Source organism: Drosophila albomicans, chromosome 2L (genome assembly GCF_009650485.2).
Source record: "Drosophila albomicans strain 15112-1751.03 chromosome 2L, ASM965048v2, whole genome shotgun sequence".
NCBI classification, from domain to species: Eukaryota; Metazoa; Arthropoda; class Insecta; order Diptera; family Drosophilidae; genus Drosophila; species Drosophila albomicans.
The window spans coordinates 19,066,486-19,079,220 of record NC_047628.2 but is presented as its reverse complement, the minus strand read 5'-3'; the positions used below and the strand labels follow the sequence as shown (position 1 = coordinate 19,079,220).

The window sequence follows — 12,735 nt, the reverse complement described above, 5'->3', positions numbered from 1 at the left end:
ACAAGCAAGCATTTAAAGGGGCTCGCATTTGTATTTAGACAAGTTGGCAGGCCTGGCGACGCGACTGGCAGTCGCGTAGTTTGCCCTTTGAGAGCAAAGAAACCGAAAGAGTCGTAAAAGTCACACACAGACACTCCACACACATACACACACACACACACACACACATGCAGGCAAAACTGGCAATAAATATTTAGACAAAATTCGCATGTCAAACACAACAAGCGAAAAAAAAAGTGAGAAAGAAATAATAAAGGAGCGAGTGGGAGATGAAATAGGGACATAGGGACAGGGAGGTGAAACGCAGCCAAGTCACGTAAATAATTAAACACGTGACATGCGTGGGCGTCATTTTTATGAGCCAAAGAGCGACAGAGACCACAAATTGTCGCCGTTAGTTGTCGCTGTCTCAGCGTGCGGAAAAGAGATAGCAGCAGGTCGGAGGCGCTGTCTGCGTTCGTGATTTCTCACAGCAGGTGGCAGAAGAGAGGGGAAGGCGACCATAAAAATAGAACTGTAGTGTGATACACATATTTATTTATTTATGTATTTGTTACTTTTAACTATATTGCGTCGTGGACGTCGGAATGATGATAACGATAGCTTGGTCGGAATGTTATTCAATTTGCGTGATACCTCTAAATATAATATTGTTTCGTTCAATTAACAATGCTATATAAGTTTAATCAACAGAAAATATAAAACATATAAACATTTATAAAATATAAACATTTAAATAAGTATTATTATTATTAATTTCTAATTTCGCTTAAAAATATGCCTTTGAATATAGGGATATAGGAAAAAGTCTTTTTTATAATAAGCATCATTTTTATCAATAAAAAATTCCAATTTTGAATAAGTAATACGTTGATATTATTTTTATATATTGCTCTAAACAACATTTATTTTTTTTACATTCAAATCTGCTACTCAAAAACAATTCAATGTAAGATATTTGTTTTTGAAATTTATTTTATATTATCTTTAAAACTATATTTGAGGTTATTAAAAAACTAATTTATATAATAAATTGAAATTCATTTTGTATATTTATATAATAAATTGAAATTCATTTCGTATTATGTTCAAAACTATATTTAAAGAAATTTCTATTCTGTATATTAACAGCTTTTAAAATTTAATTTTGAAAGTAAACTCTTCGCTTAATGTTCAAACAAGAAAATTAATGCAAATAAATTACAAAATTATAAGAAATATACTGGCTTTAAATAGTGATAAATTCTACACTGAATATTTGACTCAATTATATTGTATTTTTCCACTTTCTTCTTGTCAAATTCTTATAAAGAAAATTAATATTTTACTCAATTATATTTGATGTTTTATTTTCCTTGTGACAATTGTCAAACTCTGCTTCAAATGCAAGCATATTGTCTATTTCTCGAGTTGGCAATAATTTACCGCAAAGAAGTACGAAAAGCACAATTAAAATGTAATTTTTTTTCATAAACGGTGCCGTCACACCCACACAAATAAACACATACAGTGGATCACAGCTTATTTCAACCACCACCAACCGACAACTTTGAGTTAGTGTACTGGCCAAACTAAAAGAGGTATTAACTTTATTTAAACGCAGGATTGTAGTTTAATGTTTTAACATACAAAATACTTTTTCATTTATCCCCAAATTTTTTGTTTACTATATAAAATTATTCAAAAACAAAAAAATGCCAAAAAAAAGTACCACAGCTTATTTCAACCAGCAACTTTGCTGCTGTGCAAAGATCAGTTTCCTAGGAAAATAACGGTTCTTTTTTGATCTATTGCATTGTGTATAGTATTTTTAATGCTTAGAAGTTAGATTTTCAACATTTTAAGGTTTAGATCTCAAGAGACACGCGTATTTTACAAAATGGGTCCATGAACCACAATTGAGAAGGAAAATGACGTCATAACTCCTTTAAAGAATGGATTATCCCGTCCAAAAATTTATGAAATGATGCATCTGAGTGTTTAGACGGTGCAGAGCATCATTAACGGTATTTTTTCGCGAAAATATAGTGCATTAAAAGGCCAAAAATGTACCCATTGAAATTTTTAATGAGACCGACGCGCGTTATATTGTCCGGAAAATCGGGAAAATCCAAAATTTTCGCCACCAAAATTGGCCAGTGTTATAGAGGAGGAATTGAGTAAGGCGTGCCAACCAGAATCAATTCGAGAGTGCTGCGGGAAAGTAACTTTAATGACAGTATAAGGTGCAAGAAACCGTTTATAAGGCGCGCGAATCAAAAGGCTCCTTTGAAATTTGTCAAGGAGCATGTCGAAAAGGATAAAAACTTTTGGAACTTAGTCATATTTGTGGACGAGTCCAAAATCAACATTTTTGGCTTGGTTGGAGCTCCATATGTCGATCAGAATCCAAATTCCGGGCTTCAAACCATAAATTTAAAGCCTACAGTCACGCATTACGGTGGTAGCATTGTGGTTTGGGCCTGTAAGTCCACAGCCGTAGTCGGAAAACTCAATTTTATTGACGCGACCATTGACTAGACTCAATACCTAGAGGTACTGAATGTCAATTTGATCCAAAGTGCAGATAAACTGGGCATTAAGGATGATTTCCGCTTCTACCAAGACAATGACCCTAGGCTTAAGGCAGGAATTGGGCAAGATTGGCTAATGTGCAACTGTCGTCATGTCATGAAACCATCAGCTCAGTAACCTGACATAAATGTTGTAAAAAATTTTTGAGCCATTTTGGACCAGAACATCGGAAAAAGGCCAATTTCCAACAAATCTAACCTTAAAACGGCTTTAGTGGAAGAATGGGACAAAATTAGCCCCTATATCACAAAAAAAAATGGTGGAATCTATTCCAAACTGTCTGGAAGGAGCTATTAACCAAGAAGGAGGTCATACGAAATTCGAAAAACACAGTTTAACATATTTATATTTAGTTATTTTCAGCTGGTTGAAATAAGCTGTGGTACTTTTTTTTGGCATTTTTTTGTTTTTAAATAATTATATATAGTAAACAAAAATTAGAGGATAAATGAAAAAGTATCTTGTATGTTAAAACATTAAACTACAATCCTGCGTTTAAATAAAGTTAATATCTCTTTTAGTTTGGCTAGTACACTGACTCAAAGTTGTCGGTTGGTGGTGGTTGAAATAAGCTGTGATCCACTGTACATAGATGCGAGACAGGCAGCACACACACACACAGATAAACGATAAAGAGAAAAACAGACATGCAAAATGCCACGCACACAATTAAAAACACAAGCAAAGTCATTAAAAATTTAAGCAGCTTTTAGGCTTACACACGAGTCACGCACACACACACACACACACACACAAATGAGACAGCACACACGCAACAAGAACAAATGCTGTCTGAGTCTTTTGCCTTTTTCAGGGTTGCCACCGCACGCCTGATTAACATGCGTAAATAGACTAAAGCAATGTGCAAAGAGCGACAGAAAATGTGAGTGGAGGGAGGTAAAAAGCTGCGGGGAGAGAGAAGGGAGCAGATACACATGGTGGAGCAGCTTCTGCTGACTTGATCAAATTTCATTAATTGAGTGAACACACAGCAGACAAACAACAAATAAACAAACATTTGCAAATAACGAAAGGGAACGAGAGCAAAGTTGATTAAATTTTTCAGCTTAATTTTTGACTAAATACTGAACAAATACAAAAATTTACTAAGGTAATTTATCACAAGTATGTAGCTCAACAATGTTTTTAATGCTATTAAAAATAAGCCGGCATTTGAAGATTTTCTTTTAAGGACATCACTTGAAATGAAAGGAATTTTAATTTATCAAAAGGATGAATTTCAAAGAGTTTCTTAACTGCCATCAAATTCATCAAAGATTACTTTCAACATAACGTAAACATTGCTATTAAAAATAAATAGAAATTTGAAGATATTCGAGAATACAACTTCAATGATTTATTTTATGAAATGTTCTATGTTATTACATTACATTTATTGAAGTGTACTTAAAATATAAGTTCAACAATGCTTTAAAAATAAACCGAAATTTGAATATATTCTTTCGAAAAGAATTTAAATCTATAAACAGGTTGATTCAAGGGGTTTTTTTTAAGGTAATATTCTTCATCTTTAATTAACAGTAAATTTAGTATTGGTATTAAATATAAGATAAAATAATATTAAATATTAAGAAAATGAAAAGAACTTTAACAGTTAACAAGTTTAAATGGAGTTTCTTTTAAATTTTCTGTATTTTTTTATTGTTATTTAAATAAGCCAAATAAAGTTAAAATATAAGTTATGAGAAAAATAACCGAAATTTAATTAATTAAAATCTTGAATTTCAATGTGTTTTTATTCTTTAGAATATTTTTTTACCTTACAATTTCGTTGACATTAAAAAATACGAATGACAATATTTATTTAACTCCTAAATTCTAAACGCATCATCTGAATTTATTAATCGCCAAAGAAATATTAAAATAAATACCTTCAATATGCACAAGCAATAGCATTCATAGCATTCTATAAATTCCGCTGAAACTATCTCTATGATTGTGTATTTATTTTTTTTAGATGCCAAGCGACAGGCATTTGACTTGCCACCGCATTTCCCACAGCTGGGAATTTATTGTTTTGACATGTCAAATGCATATTAAATTTTGAATAACGAATAGTTTGACATTCACCTCCCTTCACATCATTCTACTCTTCTTCTATTCACACGCCTTTTTTAATTACGAAAAAATATTGTTGATATGTGTGGAGTTTCATTTCGCTTTTTTTGTTTGGTGCTGATGTTAAATTTAACTGATAAAAAAAAAAAGAATAGAAATGAAAAGCGAACGCGGGATAAACACAGTTCAGTTGTGAGCTATGAAAAATTCAACGCAAAAACTGCATTTGCTGGTTTATTGCTGTTGTTGTGCGCCCTAAAATATGCAACGGTTTATAACACGCAAGCGGCCAGGCTGGGTGAGTCCTGTGAGTCCTGCAAGTCCTGTCCACATCCCATGTGCATTGTCCTCTGGCATTATGGACGCTCAAAAGCGATTGACGCAACGCCGCACACATCAAACGCCATAAAAATATCAACAAAAAATGCTCCAAAAAAAGGCTGACAATCAATAAGAAAATAGTTAATCGTTCTTTTATTTTTTTTTTTGCCTGGCATTCTGACAGCTTTTTTTCATTGTCAAAAAGGTAATGCATAAAAAATTGACCCATATTTCTATTAAATATACATATTTATATTTTACGTTTGCTTAACTCGCGTTTGCCAAAGTGAAAACCTCTTTACATGAATAATAAAATGCAAAGAATATTTTTGTTTGCATTCAAAATAAAAACACACAAACACATACGGAAAAAAATACCCTAACTTAAAGTAGTTATTTATAATAAAACATTTTGCATGTGTTGAAGATTGCAAGTAATTTAAATGAGCAATAAATTGTTCTCAAATTTTATTCTACGCAAAATAGGCGAACAATTGGTTCAAGACTGTTTAATGAAGAAAAATTATATAATACATATATTAAAAAACTTCTAGAAAATATTTTGATCTCTAATAATAATCTTTAACAAACGTTTCAAACGTTTATTATTAAAAGAAATTCTGTTATATTTTCTTTTTTTTTTTTTTTTTTTATTAAAATAATAACGAAATGATAACAAAGAAAGGTGCACTGTTACCTAACTGGGCAACTTAAACAAATCAGAAATAATAAACAGAAAATTAATTATGTCAGCAACACATAATAAATATAAAGTAAATAAACATTGTGTAAATTGAACTTAAGGATATAAGGAAATCGCTGTTAATTGTTAGGTCAAGACCCGAGCCAGCAGGTCTTGAGGATGACATCGTTTAAGTCTTCTCCTGACTGTAGTGGTTATATTTTCTAGTCTAGAAATAATTTTGAACGATATTGATTGCTGTCAAGAAATTTATTTTTATTTTAATAAAAAGCACAAAGCCTTCAACATTCTAGTGATGGAATAATTATATAACAATATAAGAACGATATACAATTATTCAAATGTTATTTTCAGCAAAAAAATTTTCGGATACTGCATGGGATGTTTTATACATAGAAACTTGCAAAAATATATAGAAAATACACTAATTTATTTAATTGCATTCACATACTAACTATCAAGTTTCTTATTGGCAATAATGTATAAGAATTCAAAGTGAATCATTTAAGTAAATTCACATTTGACAAGCATATTTCTTCCATCAAAAAGTGTATTTAAATTGTCGGTTTCGATGAATTCGCTTGTTATCTCTGTCATAAATAAAACTTTGGCTCACTTTTACATGCGATTTATCAAATTTAATATGGCAACAATTCTAGCTGACAATTCAATGTGCATAAATTTATGCATCAATATAAATGTATGTTATATTGGGCAACACAATACAAATCGTGTAACAATTTTGCTGCCTCCACCACACACACACACAACCCACATTTATGCCTTTGCTCTTTTTCTTTACTTTTTTGCTCTTTTTCTTATACATATTTTTTTTATTACAATATATTTGGCCGAATTACGTATACGCCGGTTGTGCCGCAGGCAATGAAAATGGCAAAACTGGCAACAAGGTGAGCGATAAAAGCTTTCCCACAATATCTCTGTAGCTTCAATATATATCACTGTGTGTGTGTGTGTGCGAGAGTGACACACTTATTGATGTAATAACATGTGCATTAAATATTTATTGTATTGGCAGACGACATGGCACTTTCTTTTTTATACGAGACGGGCGAAGGGGAAGTAGAGACAACACAAGTGGCTGCCAGGATTGTCAAGATTGCCTTTGCTTCGGGTTCGGAAATGTGCAAGTGAAAGCAAAAACTGTGTCATGTCTAGCGGAAGAGAATCGCAAAAGATGTCTGCGAGCGGAGGAAGGAAGGGGGAGGTGGAATAAACCAAGTTGCTGTGCTGTTCTTGTGCTTCTTGTGTCAACTGAGTTAGTAAGAGCACAAGTGGCAAGTAGTTGAGTCTCTAAATCTATAAGAACATTGCAATTGAAAGCTTACAAAATTGTCTAGAAGATGCAGAAGGAATATTAGAGAGCAAAACTTTATATAGAACTCTGAGATGCTATCGCTTTGAAAAGATTTTCAAGATTGTACTCAAAGAAGCGCTCTAGAAACAGTTTTAAAATAAGTATAAAAGAGAGTGTGCAAACTGTTTTTTCTAATTATGTAGTATTAATATACTAGTTTAGTTAATTTTAACTTATTAATTATTAATACATTAATATGGTATATTTAAAAAAGTATTTCTAAAATATACCATATTAATAGAATAATACTGATTCTTAAAATATACCCAATTAATGTACTGAAAAATACTGAAATATATAAAGTACCGAGCACCAGCTTTTAGACCATACCATACTAAAAGAATAATTACGAGTCTTATATAAAATACTAAATAAATATACTGCAAAATAGTAAAATATACCTAAATTTATATTTGGTATATCGATATAGTACTACATTCAAAATAAGCTCAGAGATAGGATGATGGCTTATTTTACAACTGTTAAAATAAATAATCTCTTGTTGAGTTGATAATTTAAAATATCAACATTACGAACGTGCTAAATTTTAGTGTTTTCAGCACCACAAGAAAGATTTTAATTTGCTAAGAAAATAAAGCTTATCTTAAGCAAACACACAAACTGCATTCAGTTGCATTTTCTTGAGCTGCTGGTTAAAAATTATTACGGTCTGCCACCTTCAGCGGTAGATTAAAAAATTTTGTTTTACTCACCTAGAGAAATTGCATCAATGAATATGAAAAGAGAAGAAAATTGTAAAATTCATAAGTTTAATGCGTATTCAAGTGTGTGGTTTTCTAGACTATAACAAATAGTGCAAGTTCAGTGAATAATAACATAAAAACAAAAACAAAACATTAAATGCAGTTGAATTTGCGGGAATTAAAAGTGGCGAGACAACAAAACAGTTTTCGACGAAAAATGCACAACTCGAACAATTTCTGTGTAATTAGACTTGCACTTAAATGGTCAACAAGGAGCAAAGGACCCAAAGGAACAACAGCAGATTATACTAAATACAAAGAGTCGAGACTGCAGCAATTGCAACAGCAACAACAACAACAACAATAAGGGGCACATAAATGTACGACAACCGCAAATAAAATGGCTGGCAAATTGCTCGACAGAGGAGAGAAGTGAAGTGAAAAGCAGGAGTTGAAGCCAACAGCTAAAGTACACTGAAATTATGTGCTTGTTGTTGCCGCAGTTGTTGCTGTTGCTGCTGTGCTGTTCTGTGTTGCATGTAGACGCCTTTAAACGCCTCTTGATGCCCCGGCAACAACTTCATAACTTTTCTTGCCTACGCTCAGTGAGAGCAATGAGTGTTTTTCCTTTTTACTGCTGCTCGTTTTGACTTTGTTTAAACAACATTTGTTGCCGTCGTTGTCGCTGTCGTTCTTGTTGTTGTTGTAGAGTACACGAGTATTTGCCTTAACGCCGTCGCCTGTCGAATTATATTTATAAGCCTTAAGAAAAAACAAGCTCATTCTACAGCTAACAGTCGATGGTTGAGCTCGACTTGAAAGACACCCCTTTTTAAAATATAATAAAGACGCACATAAATTTAACTCAAAAGGCACATTCTTAAAAGTTGAAATTAATTTAAAAAATATATTATACAAAATTTACTGAAATATATTTTCTAAAATGTACGATTAAATATTGTCTTTATTTAGAACATATATATTAAAAAGCAAATAATATAAATATATTTTCTAAAATGTAAAATTAAAGACTTTTAAAACACGTAAAACTATGGTTTCAAATAGTTTTTTAAATTTAAAAAAAAATTGTTTAATTTAATTATTGTATCTTTAAGCAATACAAACCGCAAAGAAAACTGCATTGACAATAATTGCATTTTCTTTTAAATTATCTCAAGTTTAATCTTCTTAAATATTTTAAAGATTTTTCAACCTTCTCATTGTTTCGATTTTGTAAATTGTAAGAGTATAAAGCTTTTTAGATTATTTAACTGTTTTATTGTTTTGACTTTTTAAATTATAAGGACATAAAGCTTTTCATCTCTTTTACAGCATCCTTACAGGGTATCTCAAAAACATTTTGCTATCGAGCCTAAAAGCGCGCTACAAAATGCGCTCTAGACGAAGTGTATGTGAGTGTGTATGTGTGTGTGTTTGCTGTTGCTTGTGTGCGGTTATGGTCACAGGTGCCACTTATGTGTGCCCCGAAAAGCAGCCGCGGTAGCAGCAACAGCGACAGCAGTCGACGTTGGGTTTTTTTTTTTGCCGCCGCTTATTATAACGGTGCCTCGACGCTTTTTATTACTTTGCAGCGAGCGAAATGAAAACTTTTTTATGCTGCCCAGACTTGGTCGAGTCAGGTTTCAGAGGATCCCAAGGATTCCAACAACAAACCCAACTAACCGAGCTGCCAGACGTCGGCGGCGGTGCTTTTAAGCATCTTAAAACACACACAAAAAAAAGGAGAAAATTTTTACTGCGGTTTCTTTCTAGGCAGAAGAGAGAGAGGGAAGGGGAGAGAGAGAAGACCGCCCTTTGCCGTCTGCTAAAGTTGCTTTTGCAGTCGGGCTTCAATAATTCATCTGGCACTATTTATGCGACAGGTGATAGCAGCAGAAGGTCCAAAGAGCTCTGCAATTTTCATCGTCTAGACAAGAAGAATGAGCGAGAGCTTAGCTGCATAATTGCTGAATTGTCCTTTTCCCCACAAACAGTAAAGGACTTGAAGACGACCTCAAGATTAAAGTAAAAGTGGCCGAAAAACAATATGCAAATAAGCAGCATTCTTTCAAATGCGGTGTGTGTTTGGCCTGAACTTTTCGAGTTTCTTTTGTCCGAAGTTGAGCATAATAAAATAATAGTTGAGATCAGGTTTGTGATTGGAAAGAGATTAATTTCTCTTTTTTAAACAGTTCTATAACTCAATGGAATAAATATTATATATAAAAACTATATTCGTAATAATGACCAAGTTTTGAATGATAATTTAATACAAGTTTGTGGAAAATAAAATTTAACTACCCTTTAATTGGAGTTTAAATGATTTCAGCTTTTATTTTATTAAGCGAAAATCTTGTATTTTTAATTGAATTAAAAGAACTGGCAAGAAATATTTTATATTGTACAATTCCACAGACTTTTAACTGTAATAATTGCATTCACTTTATAAGATGTATTTTCAGCATAAGAAACTGAATATTAAATGTGCTGCTGCTTGCTGGCTGGCATATTTATTTTATATATTTTTATCACATGTCCTTGCGGCACATTAAGCGCGGCACGTGGCAGGCCGAAAAGGAAAAATGAAAAAGCAAGAAAAAACAATATGAGACGCTTGACAAAATCGGAGGAAAAAAACTGAAAACTGCAAACAAAAAATGATGTGAGAAAAATGAAATAAGTTCGCATCGAGTTGAGGGCCATCAGGCAGTCGGCACAGTCAGAAATCGCAAGCAAATTGCTGGTGGCTCAAAGGAGTCGTTGTAATTGTTGTTGTTGTTGTAGTTGCTGCTGCTTTAACAGCCACTGGCAACTTCCGGGCGATGTCAAAGAAAGTGGAAATTGTGCCAGATGAGGCATGGAGTGAAGATTGTCCCTGGTCTGTTGTGTTGGCAGGCGGCACAGCTCAACAATCGCAGTGGCAAAGCAACTACATACATGCTACATCATTAACTAAACGACAGTTTAAGCGTTTGCCACCCAGAACAAAGCAGAGACCCGAAAAGAAAGCAAATGACGACGACGACGACGAATGACGAAGGACGAAGGAACATTTTCGTGCTCGTCACTCAAAAATTAGGCAACGTCGTCGTCGCCGTTGCCGGAAATGCGGCAGCCATAACATTAACTAACAACTCATATCCTTGAAAATGTTGGTCGAGCGCGCGCCTGTTGATAGGCAACACATTTTTGGCAGCCTTCGTCGACGACGTCGACGTCTAATAAAGCGGCAACAAGATGGCAATGGAAAGAGGGACGGTGAAGGGAAGTCAAAACACAGCAACAAGGACAGGCAAACAATGCCAACGCGAAAAAAACCTACACACACACAGAACCACAAAAGAAAGCAGCAACTTGGCAGCAACAGAGAAAATGGAAAATGTTCGAACAGGGATGAGGAGATTGTAAATTTGCATATGAGCAAATTTTGCGGTGCCTTCATCAAGTTTTCCGACTCCGCATCGTCGAGAGATGAAGATGAGAGTGGAGAAAAGAGGCGAGGCGAGGCGAACGATGACGAATTTATGCCCAGCAAAATTAATGAGCACTTGATTGGGTTAGTTCGCAGCCAGCAGCCAGCAGCCAACGAGCGGTGAAGCTCTTTGAATATTCAATGAAACGATGGCAGCCAAGAATTGGGGACTTTTGCTTATCAAGTGGCAACCAAATGAACCGTCAACTCAATATGTGAGTGTGGTGAGCATTGAGTGTGAGTGTGAGTATGAGTTTGAGTTTGAGTACTTCAAATGTGTGTCCTTGCAATGTCATTAAAGACAGCGTTCTATTGATTTAAAATTAAATGTCAAATTGCTCGAGCAAATTCCAAGAGTTTGCCAAAGAAAAATATTTACCATTAATTGGAAATGATAAAAACGATGTCGTCAATTTTCTCAAAGCATTTTCATTTAACTAGTTTAATTAAATACTACTAAAGTTGTTGTTGTTAAGTTCTTTCAAATTCCATGAAAATTACAAAAATAATTAGTACAAATAATGAGTCCACATAAGTTAAGTTAATTTAAAGAAGAAAACGATTTGTTTAACAAAAACATGATAAGTGAAGGCTTAGATAGTTAGAAAAAAAAGAAGTTAAAATGTATGCTCGATTGTGAGATACCCGTTACTCATTGTGAACAGTACAGTATTATTTATATTATATTTTTGGGAATCATAAAATTATTATTGAATTTATTGTAATGCGTGCAAACTTAACAACTGCTGTCGAAAAAAATTTATATCTATCTAGGATTTCATTTGGATGCTAGATCGTCTCGGCTGTTGACGCTGATCAATGATGACTGCCTGTTACATACATTTCCTGCCGGCACAAAGTTATTGTATAATACGCTTCTATCCTATGGGTATAACAATCTACAATAATGAACTGTTCTGCTTTGCTGTGCCAATGATGTCACCTAAAAGATTGTCTCAAAGCAAATTAGAAACATTAAAGTGACGTCGACACTCCGGCGATAAGCAACTTGAGTCTCAATGCGAGAACAGATCAGAAGTGATATATGATGACGGAAACGGTTCCCATAATCTGTCGCTAAGCTGCAGAGATAGCAACAAAATGCCTCATTTTTTATACCCGCCACCCATAGGGTAGAAGGGTATTCTAACTTTGTGCCGACAGGAAATGTATGTAACAGGTAGAAGGAGGCATCTCCGACCCTATAAAGTATATATATTCTTGATCAGCGTCAACAGCCGAGACGATCTTTTTTCGACAGCATTTGTAAAAGTTTGCACGCAGATCAAGTTTGTTTAAAATTTTTGCCACGCCCACTTCCGCCCCCGCAAATCAATAAAATCGAATAACAAGCGTAATGTTATTAATGTTAGCGTAATTTTGGTATATATAATAATAACTACAGTAGTTATGATTCCTGAAAATTTGGTTGCAATCAGATAAAAATTGTCGAAGTTATTAAAGAAATACTTTTGTATGGGCAAAAACGCCTACTTATTACTAG

The 12,735-nt window shown here is 33.8% G+C and overlaps 1 protein-coding gene across 2 annotated transcripts in view; it reads right to left on the bottom strand.

Moving 5' to 3' along the window:
• The window catches only part of LOC117565982 (CUGBP Elav-like family member 2), a 141,299-nt gene that overhangs the window by 65,633 nt on the left and 62,931 nt on the right, over nucleotides 1-12,735 (bottom strand). The gene's annotated exons all lie outside the window — the stretch shown is intronic.